This window comes from Sus scrofa, chromosome 4 (genome assembly GCF_054392235.1).
Source record: "Sus scrofa isolate SSC_HxYL_T2T_F1_AM1 chromosome 4, Sscrofa_HxYL_maternal_Yorkshire_Landrace_v2.0, whole genome shotgun sequence".
Classification (NCBI taxonomy): domain Eukaryota; kingdom Metazoa; phylum Chordata; class Mammalia; order Artiodactyla; family Suidae; genus Sus; species Sus scrofa.
In genome coordinates, this window is record NC_139386.1 from 18,212,027 (window position 1) to 18,230,029 (window position 18,003).

Genomic DNA, 18,003 nt, shown 5'->3' on the forward strand with positions numbered 1-18,003 from the left:
TTTTATTTTTTTATTATTCTCATTCTTCTTTTTCTTCCAAATACATGGCTCTAGTTCCGAAGCATATCCAGTACATGATCAGCATTTACTATCTCCACCGCCCCTGGTGCTACAGTCACGTCTCCCTGGACCAGTGCAGTAATCTACCTAGTCCCCTCAAAGCTTCAGCCTTTGACCCACTGAAATCCATGCACAACAGTCAGAGCAATCCTTTGTGGACTAAAAAAAATATTCACAACCTAAAAGTTAAGAGTTGGGAGTTCCCGTCGTGGCTTGGTGGTTGGTGGATCCGACTGGGGGCCATAGAATTGCGGGTTGGGTCCCTGGCCTTGCTCCGTGAGTTGGGGATCCAGTGTTGCTGTGGGCTGTGGTATAGGTGAAGACGTGGCTCGGATCCCACATTGCTGTGGCTCTGGTATGGGCCAATGGCTGCGGCTCCGACTGGACCCCTGGCCTGGGAACCTCCATGTGCCACAAGAGTGGCCCAAGAAACGGCAAAAAGACAAAAATAAATAAATAAAAGTTAAGAGTTATGTTTTATCTGGTAGAGAAAACAGCACTTAAGCCCAGTACGCAGCATCACAGATAATTCTTGGAGGCTGCTCTGAGGAGGAAAGGGGGAAGCTAGGCTATATAGGAGTTTTGCAATAAAGAGCAGGCAAGTAGAACAAAAGATTACTACTAATAAAAGAACACTAGATATCTCAAGTTAAGGAATTTAGCACTTTTCTATGTATGGGAAGATGCAAGAGTCAGGGCTCACTGAAATCATGCCTTTCATATGCACCCCAGCTATCTGGTGCCTATATCTTGTGTTTTCACATCCTGAGGGCTAACGTTCATTGGGGGTGGATGCAGTCTGATGGCTGCTGGATGGCAGGTATTCTTTGTTTCCTTCCTGAGTTCCCTCAGCTCTCACTGTAGAGAGGAGCTGCAATTGCTGATGTCTGTAACATCCTTTGTTCACTGATATGGCAGGCAATATTTTATTTCTCACCTCTCCAAGTAAATTACGCGTCCATTAAATTTAAAAATGAATGAATGTCTACCACAATTATACATGAGTTCAAGTACTGGTATTAAAGTGACAACAAAGACACTGTACCCATTTTGTAAAGAAAGAAGAGCTATGGAAAAATCATTATATATATCCACTATACTAAAAGTAAGACCAGGATGAATGATGATTAAACAACTAAATTTACAACTAAATTTCTTTTTAAAATGATAGTGCATTTAAGCGGCTTCTTGAAGGAAGTAGACTAGCATCTTTCTAGTCAAATGATAAGAATAGTAAGAACAGGAGTTCCCCTTGCAGCTCAAAATGTTACAAACCTGACTAGTACCCATGAGGATGTGGGTTTGACCTCTGGCCTCACTCAGTGGGTTAAGGATCTTACTTTGCCGCAAGCTGTGGTGTAGGTCGCAGATGTGGCTTGGATCCAGTATCACTGTAGGCCTGCGGCTACAGCTCTGATCAGTTTCTAGCCCGGGAACTTCCATATGCCTCAGGTGAGGCCCTAAAAAGAAAGAAAGAAAGAAAGAATAGCGAGAATAACGCAGTAACTGTCATCTATAGAGGACTGACTACACCAGTCACAGTGCAAAGTGGTCAGGTGCATGACTTCACTTAATCCTTACGACCAACAAATAACTAGACACTTTATCTCAGTTTGCAAAGGCAGAAACTGAGAGTTAACAGGGATTGGGTAAATTTGCCTAGGTATACACATCTAGTCAGCAGTGGATCTAAGAGCTAAATCCAGCCTATTCTGGGAGCTTTCAATCTTAAGAACTAGGCAATACTCCCTCTATGAAAGGCAGAGACAGATCCTGGTGACAAAGCTACTGCAGCAGCAAGAGGATTCCCCATATCTATTCTGCAGGTCTTTCACTGGCCAGAGTCTGGGAGCTTTAGGATGACTGTGATTATTTAAGTCAGTGACTTGAAAATCCCTGTCTCAACACAAATTTTTGACAATTCAAACTGACCTGCATACACAGAGATACAATTGCTGCATGAAACTATGTAAGAGGTGAAAACCAGAACATGAGCCCCATATGGGCAGGCACTATGTCGTATCACCATTGTGCCTCCAGGGCACCAACTTGGCATTTAGTGAATGCTGACTAAATGAACAGATGAACTGAGACTCTGACTGCATTTTTAACACCCAGTTACAAACTAAAAGGTAAGAAATGCCATTGTAGGACAACAGATTGCACAACAGATTGTACGTGGTACCCAACAGTTGACGCCTTTTATTTTCAAAGATTTGAGTATTAAACAAGCAATTGAGCAAGGAACTGGAATTGGCTAAATCCAGTTGTAGTTTGGGTAAGTCTTGTTCATTTTAAGTCTAACTTTATAACCATGCCTCCACCAACTTTAGCCAGGGACATGCATTATAAATGCATCCTTTGCTTATAATCATTCAGGTAGAGTTTTCCCACCCACTGAGCAAAGCATAGTAACATCAGTGGGCACTGGGTTCCTAAATGTTATATGAAGAGAATAAAGGCCTTAAATGGGACATCTCAGAGTTCATGAAGAGCAGCACACCGGTTTAGAGTTCAAATAGAAAACATTTGGTTTCAAAACAGAAAGCTTTCTTTTAAATTGGCTAAAACAAAGATTGCTCTTATAAGTGATACATTTAAGAGATTTTTAAGAATCACTTTAAGAAGTACTGGACCTAATGCCTCGAAAAATCAAACAAAAAATGGGATCAAGACATTGTCTCTCCAGCCTTGTCTCTCCAGCCTTGCTTCAGCATTCCTTGGCACTTGGCTATAATCTCAGATTGGTTCTCATAGCCAGCAAAGGGGTTTCCAGTAGCTTCAAACTTATTCTATTAGCTTAGCAAGCCCAGTGGAAAAAGAAACTTCGTTTCCAATCATTCCTGCTAATAAATCCTTGGATGTCCTCTACCTGGTCCCACTGTGTCACTTGCCCATCCCTGAACCAATCACTGTGCCCAAGATCATGCAGCCATTGCTCTGACTGGTCAGGGCTTAGACGTGTACTTACAGCTGGAGTTCAAGGATGGGGTCATCTCTGCCCAAATGATACAGACTAAGAGTTGAAGAGGACTGATTCTCTAAATAAAACAGAACAAAAAATTGTGGGTTTTAAAAAATACATGATAATAGAAAAAAGGATATGAATGACAGAAGCTGAAAATATGGAAAAGCATGTTAAATGTGACCTAAGACTGACTCCTGACTGATTGAGTGGAGAGATGGAAATGGGAGAGAAAAGGGGACCTTAAACCTGTTAGACCACAAAGCATTACATTAAGGAGGAGTCTGACCAAGTTGTAACTCAATGGCAATGCCGTGAAAGGGCATCATTCATTCATTCAGTCATCATAGATGACTGAATGAATGCACATCCATATGCATAAAAAAGAAATGAAAGAATAAACAAACATAGAATGGCTTTATAAGGTAGGTATTATTTTATCTTTCAATAATTAAGGAAAATGCAGTGCCTTAAGAGCTTAGTTAAGTCAGTGCAAGTCAGCAACTGAGAATTTTAGCTGAGGACTCAAACTCTTGGTCACCATTCCTATATGCTTTACATCAACCTTACAAATGTTTTCTCAGGTCAGTCTCCCAAAGCAACAGAAATAAAAGCAAAAATAAACCAATGGGACCTAATCAAACTGAAAAGCTTTTGCACAGCAAAGGAAACCAAAACAAAAACAAAAGGACAGCTTACAGAATGGGAGAAAATAGTTTCAAATGATGCAATGGACAAGGGCTTAATCTCTAGAATATACAAGCAACTTATACAACTCAACAGCAAAAAAGCCAAAAACCCAATGGAAAAACAGGCAAAAGACCTGAATAGACATTTCTCCCAGGAAGATATACAGATGGCCAACAAGCACATGAAAAAATGCTCAACATCACTGATTATTAGAGAAATGCAAATCAAAACTACCACGAGATACCACCTCACACCAGTCAGAATGGCCATCATTAATAAGTCCACAAATAACAAACGCTGGAGGGGATGTGGAGAAAAGGGAACCCTCCTGCACTGTTGGGAATGTAAGCTGGTACAACCACTATGGAGAACAATATGGAGGTACCTTAGCAAACTATACACAGAACTACCATATGACCCAATAACCCCACTCTTGGGCATATATCCCGACAAAACTCTCCTTAAAAAAGACATATGCACTTGCATGTTCATTGCAGCACTATTCACAATAGCCAACACATGGAAACAACCCAAATGTCCATCAACAGATGATTGGATTAGGAAGATGTGTTATATATACACAATGCAACACTACTCAGCCATAAAAAAGAACAAAATAACGCCATCTGCCACAACATGGATGGAACTAGAGACTCATACTGAGTGAAGAAAGTCAGAAAGAGAAAGACAAATACCACATGATATCACTTATATCTGGAATCTAATATATGGCACAAATGAACCTTTCCACAGAAAAGAAAATCATGGACTTAGAGAAGAGACTTGTGGTTGCCAAGGGAGGGGGAGGAGTGGGATGAATTGGGAGCTTGGAGTTAATAGATGCAAACTATTGCTCTTGGAATGAATTAGCAATGAGATCCTGCTGTGTAGCATTGAGAACTATGTCTAGTCACTTATGACAGAGCATGATAATGGGAGAAAAAAGAATGTATACATGTATGTGTAACTGGGTCACCATGCTGTACAGTAGGAAAACAATTGCAATGGGGAAATAACAATTAAAAAATTATAAAAAATGGGGTGCATTAAAATAGAGACTTCCTCAAAGTAGTGGAGAGAGAATTACTAACGCATAGGCACAGGTAGACATGCCAATGCCCGGATCAGAATAGCTGCTGTGTTTGCCTACAGTGTCCTTGAAGTGGGGGCTCATAGGAAAATTGGAGATGCCTCCACATCTGGCCACCAAAGAGCAAAACGGTAGCTTGAAGAGAGAAGTCTATAGAGGTACTGTGCCTGATCACCCAAGCCACAAACCAGGAGTTGAAAAAGATGTCTGAGATACCATCATGAATATGAAGTACTGATGATCTCCTGAGAATAAAAGCCTTTGTCCCTCTCCGCCTTCCAAATACTGTTTAAATACCTATCACTGGAAAAGCTTAAAACTACCTTATAAAGAAATCCTGCTCAAATACACTTCTTGAACACAGAGAAAACCTTAGAAGTTAGTGACAGCAGTGGAAAGTTGACAACCAAAATCCAGCATGACTACTTTACTTAGAGGAAAGTCAGCCCTGTGACCATTGGGACTATATGTGTCCCTATAATTACAGAACCACGCCTGACCTTAATCACACTAGCTTATTACATTTATCCCTATTGTCCCAAGTAAAGCACAAGAACCCTTCCAAAATTTCCCCTATAATCATCTATCTTCCTACAAAGTTACCAGTCCATGTATATATATGGCTACCATTGAGCTCAGAATATGTTTAAAAGTTGTTCTTGCTATATTTTATATAGTGAAGCTTTATTTAACATTCATGCTTATACTCTGGAGCCTATGAAACAGAAAAATAATGTATTAACAGTATTAGAATATTAAAATAATTGAAATTATAAGTTTTATTCATAAATAAAATAATATAGAAGCTCATTACAGTGCATAATTCTTTTTTTTTTTTTTGGTCTTTTTGTCTTTGTTGTTGTTGTTGCTATTTCTTGGGCCGCTCCTGCGGCATATGGAGGTTCCCAGGCTAGGGGTCGAATCGGAGCTGTAGCCACCGGCCTACGCCAGAGCCACAGCAACGCGGGATCCGAGCCGCGTCTGCAACCTACACCACAGCTCACGGCAATGCCGGATCGTTAACCCACTGAGCAAGGGCAGGGACCGAACCCGCAACCTCATGGTTCCTAGTCGGATTCGTTAACCACTGCGCCACAACAGGAACTCCACAGTGCATAATTCTTAATCCTAAAATTCAAAACTGTGACAAGGACTTTCATAATAAAAATATAGCTTATATCTTAACTCTTCAATCTTTTACCAGCCAACAGTTTTGGGGTAAATTATCTCATCTTGCTTAGCCTCTATTTCCCCATCTGTACAACAGTGATAATAACATGCCCTTTATTGTGGAGATTACATGAGGTAACCTATGTGAAAGCACCTAAGTGATACATGTAAAATTAAATAAATAATGTAATTCTAATTAAATAAATGTGAGATTCTTTTTTAAAATAAAAGGGAAACTATGGTCCATGCTTTAAATAGAACAAAACAAAAGAACACATAAACATACAAATATCTTATTTGGGCTTTCGCCCAATCACAACTCCTTTTTTTCTTTGGTTGGTTTTTTGGAGCCACCCAGGCCAGGGACTGAACCCACTCCATTGCAGTGACAACATGAGATCCTTCATGCACTGCATCACAAGCGAACCCCATCCGATCACAATTCTAAATCACTCCTGCTGCTATTTAATATAATTATGTACAAGGAAAGGAAGAGGCATTTACTAAGCATAGAATGCATGAAAGCATGGAGAGCCTCTGCGAACTCCCGGGATCCTGAGAGCAATTTAGATTTGGTTTTACACCATCTGCAACCTCTCAGACTTCAGAAGCTTTGAATCCGCAGTGTACCCACCTTGCCACAGATTGGGCACCAGTATAAAAATAAAGAGAAAAATCAAGGGTCTTGTCTTGAAGTTAAAGTGTGAGAAAATGCCTCTCTTCTACGAAATAAAGGAGTAATCACATCCTGGCCCAGATCAGACCTCTGCAATCTCTTCAAGGTTGTCCTGTTCTAATATAAACTCCCTGCAAACCACGACCCCTCTGGTCTCTGTGATGGTCTCCTTCCCTGACTTCAAAAGTATATCTTCACTCCCTTCAGTTTAATCAAACATTTCCATCACTTCCCTTTTATTCTCATCACCCATCTACAGCCATAGCTGTTTCACAAGAATCTGCTATCCAGTGTACGAAACTGGACAGCTAACACTATTACAAAGGTGAATATTAATAAATTGAACTTTAGTAAGAAGAACTTCTGTTCACCAAAAGATACCAAGACAGTAAAAAAATCTATGAATATATACTTGCATTACATAAATACGACAAAGAACTTACATTCAGAATTGTTTTAAAATCTACTTTTTTTTTTTTTTTTGTCTTTTTGCTATTTCTTGGGCCGCTCCCGCGGCATATGGAGGTTCCCAGGCTAGGGGTCGAATCGGAGCTGTAGCTGCCGGCCTACCCCAGAGCCACAGCAATGCGGGATCCGAGCCGCGTCTGCAACCTACACCACAGCTCACGGCAACGCCGGATCGTTAACCCACTGAGCAAGGGCAGGGACCGAACCCGCAACCCCATGGTTCCTAGTCGGATTCGTTAACCACTGCACCACGACGGGAACTCCTAAAATCTACTTTACATTTAAGAAAGGACAACCCAATTTTTTCAAATAAGCAAAAAATTCAATAACTCAATAAATGGTTCACAAAGGAGGCACTTTTTTTTTTTTTTTTTTTTTTTTTTGGTCTTTTGTCTTTTTAGGGCGACACCTGCGGCATATGGAAGTTCCCAGGCTAGGGGTCGAGTCGGAGCTACACTGCCAGCCTACGCCAGAGCCACAGCAACATGGGATTCAAGCTGCATCTGTGACCTACACCACAGCTCAGGGCGACGCCGGAGCCTTAACCCACTGAGTGAGGCCAGGTATCGAACCTGTAACCTCATGGTTACTAGTCAGGTTCGTTAACCACTGAGCCACTATGGGAACTCCAAAGGAGGCACTTTTAATGGCAATAAGAACATGAAAAGATACTCAACATCACAAGGTATCAGAGAACCACTGATTCCAATCACAGTGAAAAAGTTCTGTATACCCATTAGAATGGTAAAATTTTTAAATAATGTATCAATGTTAAAGAGTATGCGGAACTGGAACTCTCATATCCTGCTGGTGGGAAAAAAAATTGGCACTACTTTAGAAACTATTTGATGGTATCTACTAAACCTGAATAGATATAGTCTACAGCCCAGCAATTCCTCTCCTGGGTATATATACAGAAATGTATATGTATCCATATAAGAGGAAAAAATGTATTAAGAATGTTCAAAGCAGTCATTGTCATAGCCAAAAATGAATGAAAACAATGCAAAAGTTCATAAATGGTGGAAAATAAAATTGATTCATATGATAAAATACCAAACAATAATAAAAAAGTAATAAACTACAGCTAATCACAATGGCCCAGGTGAATTTCAAAAATATAGTACTGATCTAAAATACACATTCTATGATTCCTTTTTTATACAGTTCAAAGGGTGAAAATCTAATCTAGGGTAATGGAAGCCAACAGAGTGGTTACAGCATGGGGGGTGCTGGTGCTGGTGATGGTCTCTATTTTTATCTGGAGTACCACTTCTGTGTCACACAAGTATGTTCATTTCTTGTAAAATTTACCAAGTTGTAACTGAAGATTTGATCAGTTTATCAAATATAGTCCATACATCCATAAAAAAATACACAGACATCCACATCCTTCTTCATACCACTAATTATGACTCATGAATTAGGAACTCCATGACTTTAGGATAAACTGGTAAGTAGGATTGGAATTCATCCACCAACACAGAACATTTTCATACTCCATACCCACAAGACAACTTTTTTTCAAAAAAAAAAAAAAAAACTTTTATTGTCTACAATTCGGCTTTCTCTGGTAATGGTTTGTTTCTAGTATTGTGTCTAGGTCCACATGGCTGACAAGTGGCTAGAATCAGGATTTAAACCCATATATGTCAACTGAACACATCAACTCTGTGGATACTGGCATAACCTACTGTCTTCCCTGGGAGGCAATGAGACATAGGAAGTGGGAGACAAATTATCTCCTTCCTTTCTCTCCAAGGAAGAACTTCACAATTAGGAGACAGACAGAAATAGTGCAGACATTCCTGTCTCAGGGCTCCATGCTGGCCAGGAGCACATAGTCTGAGACTGGGGGGTGTCCTCCTTCTGAGAGGTATTATTGAATGATGCAATGCAAAGGGAACATGCAGGTTTTGGAGAATGAGAGATCTCAGAGCTCTCCCTCTTATATATGCCCCTGAACAACTGTTTCTTTATCCAGAAGATGAAGATAATCTTTTTTTTTTTTTTTTTTTTTTATCTTTTCTAGGCTGCACCCTCAGCATATGGAGGTTCCCAGGCTAGGGGTCTAATCAGAGCTGTAGTCACCGGCCTATGCCAGAGCCACAGCAACACAGGATCCGAGCTGCCTCTGTGACCTACACCACAGCTCATGGCAACACCAGATCCTTAACCCACTGAGCAAGGCCAGGGATTGAACCTGCAACCTCATGGTTACTGGTTGGATTCGTTAACCACTGAGCCATGAAGGGAACTCCTAAACTATCTTTTCCATAAAGTTATTGAGTCAAAAGGAGTTTCCATCGTGGCTCAGCGGAAACCAATCTGACTAGTATCCATGAGGTCACAGGTTCAATTCCTGGCCTTGATCAGGTGGGTTAAGGACCCAGCATTGCCGTGAGCTGTGGTCCAGGTTGCAGACATGGCTCAGATCTGGCGTTGCTGTGCCTATGGCATAGACCAGAAGCTACAGCTCCGATTTGACCCCTAGCCTGGAAATCTACATATGCCCTAAAAAGAAAAAAATATGCCCTAAAAAGAAAAAAATAATAAAGTTTTTGAGTCAAAGGCAACACTGGTTGTCATAAACCACTACAGTTTGGGGAGTTTTATTTGTTTACCACAGTGGCACAAGGCCTACTTCGTCTAATACATTTTCCTTTTTGATTTCTCTACTAATGCTCACAACAGTCCTGGAATATTTTGTGGAGAGGTGATTAACTTAAAGATCATGCAGTCTTTAAGTTAAGATCCTTCATGCTCTTAGCCGTCATACCAATTACCCGAAATTCCTTTATGCCTTCCTCCTTATGTGACCTAACAGGGACAATTAGGAAGAACACTCTAGTGTCTATTTCTCTCCTTTTAAAGTTAGCACTAATGCTAAAATGCTAAATTTCTGCTTCCTTCCTTCCAGATCTTATCTTGACCCTTTTCAGCAAATAGGAATCAAATGACTATAGCTACCACTTCAGCATCATATTCTTTGGCACACGTCTAAACCTCTGATTATTTTTGCCCCAAATCGAATTGCTCTTTCTATTCCTTTTTTTCACAATCTGCTGCCACCATTTACCCAGTTGCCTAAAATTAGTATCCTCAGAGTTATCCTTTGTTCTCTTCTCCCCTTCAACCCACAACACATTGATTCAAGACAGAGTTTCTAGACAGAGCAAGTTCAGCCCAGGCCTCAAACTTTACCAACCACTGGTAGTTTTGGACAGCTGGAACTTTTCACCCTTTTTTATATGTACCATCTTCACAACCAGACCCTCTGCTTCTACCTCTCCTCTCTCCTTCCTTAGGGATCTCTCATATACAGTCCCTATTTGAAGATAATACAGGACTTGAAAGAGACAAACAGGCTAACCAATGACCTAAGTCTTTCTCTGCATATTGTAAGAGTTAATTCATGCTAATGAAGCTCTAGGGCACAAGAATCCTTTTCCTAACTGAGGCCAGGCGGAAAGGCCACAGCACTTCTAAGCAACAGCTTTAAAACAAGAAAAAGGAACACTGGCTCAGAAGCAAAATACTAAGGACACTCTGGATGTGGGACAAACCACATGAAGTAAGAGGAAATACTTTTTTTATGAGCCGATTCAAGCCAATCCCCCCCAAACAAAACAAAACTCCAACAAATTAAGAGTCCGTTCCAAGGCAAAGCAGTTTCACTTAGGGGAAGGCAAATGGTACAAGGTTCATACTGAGCTGGACACAGAAGCTCCACACTCAAAATGGACTGGAATTTTAACTTTGCATGTGTGGTTTTGCTATTGTCAATTATGGTATTTGTAATTAGCCTTTGTTATCTTTTGGCCAATGTTAGAACATTTTGTGATTTCAAGAACAGGGATAAACTGGCTCATATTTTGGAAAGGGGAAGGGGTGGCATTGAAAGGACACATAAAAGGAAGGCTGATGAGGATCTTATCTGTGCTGTCAGCATTAGGGAGGGCAAGGAAGAGGGAAAGTCAAGTTTCATGGAAACCCAGAGACAAACACCATGATGGCCTCACCAAGATCAGGATGTACACAGATTTCACTTAGCAACATCTCTGGCAGTCACATAAATTGCTTGTATCTTCAGCAGCCCAAGCGTGCTAAACCATGCTCTATTATCCACTGTTAGTATGATCCAATTATGTCCTCTGCCCCTTTTCCGTGTGACTTTCAACTTCTGCAAACTCATGTGTTATCTACTTATATATCTAGATCAGATATTTTCTAGCAAGGATCTTAACATACCCCGTGGTAACACCCTCTCTGATTATCAGAATGTATACTCAATGCCATGAGGGAGGTTGCTGGCCAGCCTGCAGATGGCTCACACTTGAGTCTCCACCCTGATTCTATTAGCTTTGGCCAGAGTAAAATGGTCAAATGAATCAACATTGATATTTATAAAATAAACCCACTGGAATAATTATTTTGGGTGAGGCAGGTACTCTCCAATTTGGTCTCTCCAGGACATAACCACAAGACCCACTTAGTAAGGGAAAGCTTTCTTTGTTTTAAATTGGAAGAAGCTGCTGGCAACTCCACCTCTAAACATATCTTCAGCATTCAGCAGTCACTTGAACGACCCAGTTACTTAAGCCAACAGAAGGCCACTTTTCAGTGAGTTTTCTCATCAATCAGCTATATTGATAAAAACTTCTGTTATTAGTTGGCTAAGCTGTGCTGTAATAACAATGGACCCCAAAATCTTAGTGACCTACAAAGGATGATTTATCTCTAGTGTGTGTTCAATACGGGTTGGAGCTGGTTCTGTACCAGGTCCTCTTCTCTGCAGAAACCAAGATGACAAAGCAGCCTCTATCTGAACTGCACACCCAAGTTACCCAACATGGTCCTAGTTTATGTCTATTGCCCCAGAATAATTATCAATAGCATATCTTTTCACTTTCAATAGTGCATCTTCTCGATTTTAAAAGTGCTTGTTTCGGACAATAACTTATATGACACTTTCCTTATCTGGGCTACTGATGATTTCCTGGCAAAGGAAAAAGAGATGTTGCAAAAATACAAGCTGGCTCTTAAAAGTCTGCTTAGAAATAATGCAAGTCACTTCCGCCCATATTTCATTGGCTACAGCAAGCCCCATATCCACTCCTGAATTCAGCAGGGTGAGAACATATAGCAGCCTTCAAGGAGGGGTAGCAAGTACTCAGAATAAAATACAACCTGCCACACCAAACAATAGCAAACAGAAAGGGAAAATAAAATGATATAAATGGTTTGCCCAAGGCATGTGTGTGGAAGGGATAAAGGGACAGAGTTAGAATCACTAAGATTGGGCCTTCTATCATTTTATCAATTTCCAAGTCTTGCTCAACGCCCTTATTTTATGAGATGAAAAAAACAGGGAGAAGTAACTTGCCCAAGGTCCTAGAAGTCTGTGGACCAGTCCATAACTCGTTAATATGCAAGCTGAAGAGTATGATGGGGAGAAAAGAAGTTTGGTGATAATGTAAATTATATATGTATATACATAAAGCAATCCCAAGCTTTAGGATTTGCACAGCATTAAGACAGATGTAAAATCAGTGTGGCACAAAACATAGCAAATGAGAGTGTCTAATAACATGAGAAACTTTCAAAGGACTGGAACAAAATCCCTCCTCTTTTATGAGGGAAATCTTGGAGAAAGTTCTCCCCTTACATTCAACCATTTATGGCATATAAGTCTCACTCCTTCTTGTCACTAGGTGACAAGTCATTGACTACCTCCTTCTGCTCCAAGGCTCAGCTGCCTGGAGATCAGTGGTTCTCAACCTCAGCTGCAACCCTCAGCCCTAGTTCCCACTCCTCTTCAAGATTCTGATTCAGTTGTTGGGAGAACAGGTGCTAAGGATTAGCACTAAGTAAAAGCTCCTAGGTTAGTCTAATTTACATACAGGATTGAGAATCACTAACATAGGATTGTATTATAATATTCAATGCGACAGGATAACAGACCTAATTTGTGATCCAGCAAACCGCTCTAATAAGGATATTCACATACTATTTGTTATGGAATGAATGTTTGTGTCTGCCTAAAATTCGTATGTTGGAGTCCTAACTCCCACCATAACGGTATTTGCTAGATGAGGTCTTTGGATGGTAATTAGGGTTAGATGAGGAAATGAAAGTGGGGCCTCCATGATGGGATTACTACCCTTATAAGTGTCATCAGAAAGCTTACTTTTTAGAGTTCCTGTCATGGCGCAGCAGAAACGAATCCGACTAGGAACCATGAGGTCGTGGGTTCAATCCCTGGCCACCCACGGTGGGTTAAGGATCCGGCATTGCCGTGAGCGTGGTGTAGGTCTTAGACGCGGCTCAGATCTGGCGTTGCTGTGGCTCTGGCATAGGCTAGCGGCTACAGACCTCCTAGCCTGGGAACCCCCATCTGCCTCAGGTGTGGCCCTAAAAAGACAAAAACATATAAGTAACGTATAATTTATCATCCAAACCAGGTACTTTCAAAAGTGAGAAGGTATACTATTTCTTCCAAAACGTCATTTTATTTTTTTTTTTTTTAGTTTGAATATTCAGTGTTTCTCTAATGAGTATAAGGCTAGAGGTGAGGACCCTTTTGGTCTTGAGTCCGTTCCGCTGCTTAACTGGCTGTTGGACATTGGCTGAGTCACTGCACTTCCCATGATTTTATCATTTTCCCATCATAAAAGAGAGAATCAACACAGATGCTTTTGTAAGGTCCTCTCTTCCAGTACAGGAGTCACACAACTATCCACAAAGCAGTAGTTCTGACCCACTTTATAAAATGTATTAAGCTTTCCAAAAATGCCAATATCCAGGACCCTCCTCTTCTCCCCAACCCCAAATGGATAACTGGCCCAGAGCAGATGAAACTATTCATTGTATTGGTGATTTCTTAAAAACTTCTAAGGAGCAGCCAGGATTAAAGACTATGAGCTATTTTACATATTCTTACCAATGAGAATATAGACTTCAGGGAGGCCACTTGCTCAAGATCATACAGGTTTCAAGTGGCAAAATCAGAACACAAACTTGGTTGTCTAAGCTGCAAAATTCCTTCCACTGCATGTGGTATAGGAACTCCTCACACATTATCAGGTGCCTGAAGCTATTTCCAGAGCTGTGGCTGCTCATATTTGAAAATTTGCTTGGCTGACTGATCAGCCACACTCACCGATCAGCTGCTGCAGGCATCAGGCACTGAAACTTTGGTTTCATTTCGAAGCTGGGGTAGGGGTATTTTTCCATCTGTGCCCAGGAAGATAGCCTGGTCTTTCATATCTAAGGTTAAAAGGAGAAGAAGATGCACAGAGATTAATCATGCATTTTAAATAGGAATGCTTATAGATATCTCTGGCTTGCATTTCCACACAGAAATTTTCTGGTACACTACATTGACATTTTGATTAATGTTACATTCTTGGCTTGTTCTTCAGTTGCTGCAACACACAGATTTCTGTCTACATGTACTATTAACTGTCATCTGAGCTTCCCACTCAATGCAACTGATGATTACACATTCTGGAAGCTGAGTGTCACAACCAATTAACTTGACAGGCTTTACTGATTCGGGTAGAAATGGAGGCTGCACAAATCTGTTTTGTGGTTGTGTGGGTATAAATAGAGAAGTGATTAAGTGCAAGGACTACAATAAAATAACACTGGCTTAAATCCAGGCATCTGAGGAGTGAGTAGAAAGACTATGAGCTTTGGAGCCAGAGACGAAAGATCAAAACCCAGTTCTGCCACTTCCTAGTTAAATGGCCTTGGTCAAGGTACAGTTCGCCCTCGGATCTGAGGTCACAGAACACACGGATGCAAAGCACCTTCTGTACTGTCATAGTGTATAAGAGACTTGAGCATCCCTGATGTTGGGACCTGCAGAAGGTCCTGAAATCAATCCCCTGTGCACCCAGAGATACTGTACTTAGCCCTACCTTAAACTATGTATCTACCCAAAAACGCACTTTAAAAGGTGGGTACTTTTTTTTTCCCCCGGTGGCCCGGCGGAGCTCTTGGGCATCCGCTCTTTCCCTCTGCTTCTGGAAGGGCGGCGGAGCCTCCGTCTCTGCAGGCTTCCAGGGACCCCGAACTATCCCGGGCCTCCTCCAACGCTCCGGCTGTCAGGCTGCCACCACCTCCAGGGCCGCTGCCGCAGCCTCCGTCCGCCAGAGGATGGGTCGGCGCGTGGGACAAAATACTGCAACGCTCAGCCCTTCACTGCCGAGGCCACGGAGGAACGGGGAAATGCCTTGCTTCTTACAAGAAATAATGAATATATTTATGTTCAATCGAGCAGTCCTGGAAATGGTCAGGACTCTCCAAGTTCCTAGAATTTGACCCATTCTCATACCTGCTTTCTCCCCAGCCTCTCTTAACCATCCTCTTCCTTTCCTCTCTAATTTCCCAACCTTGGAGTTCCCGTTGCGGTGCAGCGGAAACAAATCCGACTAGGAACTATGAGGTTTCGGGTTTGATCCCCAGCCTCACTCAGTGGGTTAAGGATCCGGCATTGCCCTGAGCTGTGGTGTATAGATTGCAGACGCGGCCCGGATCTGGCATTGCTGTGACTGTGGTGTAGGCCAGAGGCTACACCTCTGATTTGACCCCTAGCCTGGGAACCTCCATATGCTGTAGGTGCAGCCCTGAAAAGGAAATATGTATGTGTGTATATATATATATATATATATACATACACACTTTTTCCCCAACCTGTATATAGATATATGTGCGTATACATGTATATATGTGTGTATACATACATATATACACACACGTGTGTGTACATGTGTATTACATATGTCCCTGAATATGTTTATAGTACCTAACCTGCCCTGGACTGTAGAATCATGCTATGTGTGCCTTATTGCGCTTGTCCCACACTGTGTCTAGGATTAGTTCACATTGATCTACGTAACTAAAAATCATTTCTTTTCACTACTACCTTGCATTCTACTGATTGAATATTAAATTAAGATATGCAACTATTCTACTGCTGACGGCCATTTGAGATCCTTGTATTATGAATAATATTAAAAGATATTATTAAAAAAATAATTTCTATACAGTTTTTCCAAGTGTATCATTGTCATTATTTCTAAAGCAGGAGTCAGCAAACTACAGCCCGAGAGCCAAATCCAGCCTGCAATCAGTTTTTGTAAATAAAGTTTTATTAGAAAATAGCCACATTCAGGATTTCCCATCATGGCTCAGTGGTTAATAAATCCAACTAGGAGCCATGAGGTTGCGGGTTTGATCCCTGGCCTTGCTCACTGGGTTAAGGATCCAGCATTGCTGTGAGCTGTGGTGTAGGTCGCAGACAAGGCTCGAATCTGGCATTGCTGTGGCTGTGGTGTAGGCTGGCAGCTGCAGCTCTGATTGGACCCCTTGCCTGGGAAACTCCATATGCCGTGGGAGTGGCCCTAGAAAAGGCAAAAAGACCAAAAAAAAAAAAAAAAAAAAAAGAAAGAAAGAAAGAAAATAGCCACATTCATTCATTTATAGATTGTCTATGGTTGCTTCCCACTATTCCATCACAAGATCCCATTTGTTCTCCTGACTGGTGCCTCCATCCCCAGGCTCTCTCCATCCCCCACTCAAAGTCTAGTTTTTTCTTTTTTAAAAAATCATATTTATGGCTCTTTAAAGAATCAGCCTGGATTATTAGCAACTGCCTTTAAAAAATAATTCTGGAGTTCCCGTCGTGGTTCAGCGGTTAACGAATCTGACTAGGAACCATGAGGTTGCGGGTTCGATCCCTGACCTTGCTCAGTGGGTTAGGGATCTGGCGTTGCCGTGAGCTGAGGTGTGGGTCAAAGACGTAGCTCGGATCCTGCATTGCTGTGGCTCTGGCATAGGCTGGTGGCTACAGCTCTGATTAGACCCCTAGCCTGGGAACCTCCATATGCCATAGGAGCGGCCCCAGAAAAGGCAAAAAGACCAAAAAAAAAAATTTAAAAATTAAAAAAAAATAAATTCCCTTAGGGATTTCCCTTGTGGCATGGTGGGGTTGAGGATCCAGCATTTTTGCTGTAGCAGTTTGGGTCACTGCTGTAACGTGCGTTCAATCCCTGGCTCAGGAAATTGCATATGTCTCGGCCGTGCCTACCCACCTCCACAAAAAAAAATTCCCTTTTCTTGTAAGCAAGAACATTAAATTTCAAACATTTTGAAAGGTAAAGAGAAATCCTTGGGTTCATCTTGGGAATGGTGGCTTAGACATGACTGAAAGGGACAGTATTTCTATGCTATTTAGAAATAAAGGGGGATTCTTCTTTTTACAGATTTCTACCTCCTGCTTCCTATACTTCTCACTTGTTCTCACTCAGAGACAATTCTTTCTAGGAATAATTCTCTTCTCTCTCCCTGAAGCAACTTGGTCTAGAAACAACCAAGGATGGCTCCTTAGGAAACCAAATGTGTGGGCTAATCTGACCAAATATGTGGCTTGCTACTACAAGAAGAATGCCAAGAATCTCACATCTTGTGAGCTTTTGGAAGGAAATTCATTGCCTCCCATCTTTACAAGAGATTCCAATCCCATGCCTCAGAGCTTCACTGGGCAGTCCCAGAGGTAGCTTCATTTTGAAGCCTGTTATTTGCTTCTGGTAGAAATATGTTGCTCCCTAATATGTAGTAAATGTGGTTTGTGGAGAATTCTTGGAACTTAATGCCTTAGAGACTAGACCTTGGGAAATCTTATTTCCCTTGATAGCCAGGCTTCTCAGATAAGCTCCCAACCTATCTTCTGCTTTGCCCCGTTTTAATTAAGACAGTCACTTGACCACTCATTTCCATCTTTTTTTTTTTTTTTTTTTTCCAAACAGGAATTTTAGAATAGGCAGCAACTGGGGGAAAGGCATAGTGCTGGTATAGATAAAGATGAATCTGAAATTG

The 18,003-nt window shown here is 41.4% G+C and overlaps 1 long non-coding RNA gene across 12 annotated transcripts in view; it reads right to left on the minus strand.

Annotated features, from left to right (window-relative positions):
- LOC102159324 (uncharacterized) overlaps positions 1-18,003 on the minus strand; it is a 538,926-nt gene that overhangs the window by 415,071 nt on the left and 105,852 nt on the right. For 8 of the 12 annotated variants that reach the window (XR_014843430.1, XR_014843424.1, XR_014843425.1 and 5 more), the window contains exons 1-2: positions 15,045-15,284; positions 14,282-14,388 (exon numbers count right to left, since the gene is read on the minus strand). This is a non-coding gene — a long non-coding RNA (uncharacterized LOC102159324). Of the gene's footprint in view, positions 1-13,309; positions 13,534-14,281; positions 14,389-15,044; positions 15,285-18,003 lie in introns of those variants that run through there. The other 4 variants (XR_014843421.1, XR_014843429.1, XR_014843431.1 and 1 more) reach the window with 3 other exon arrangements.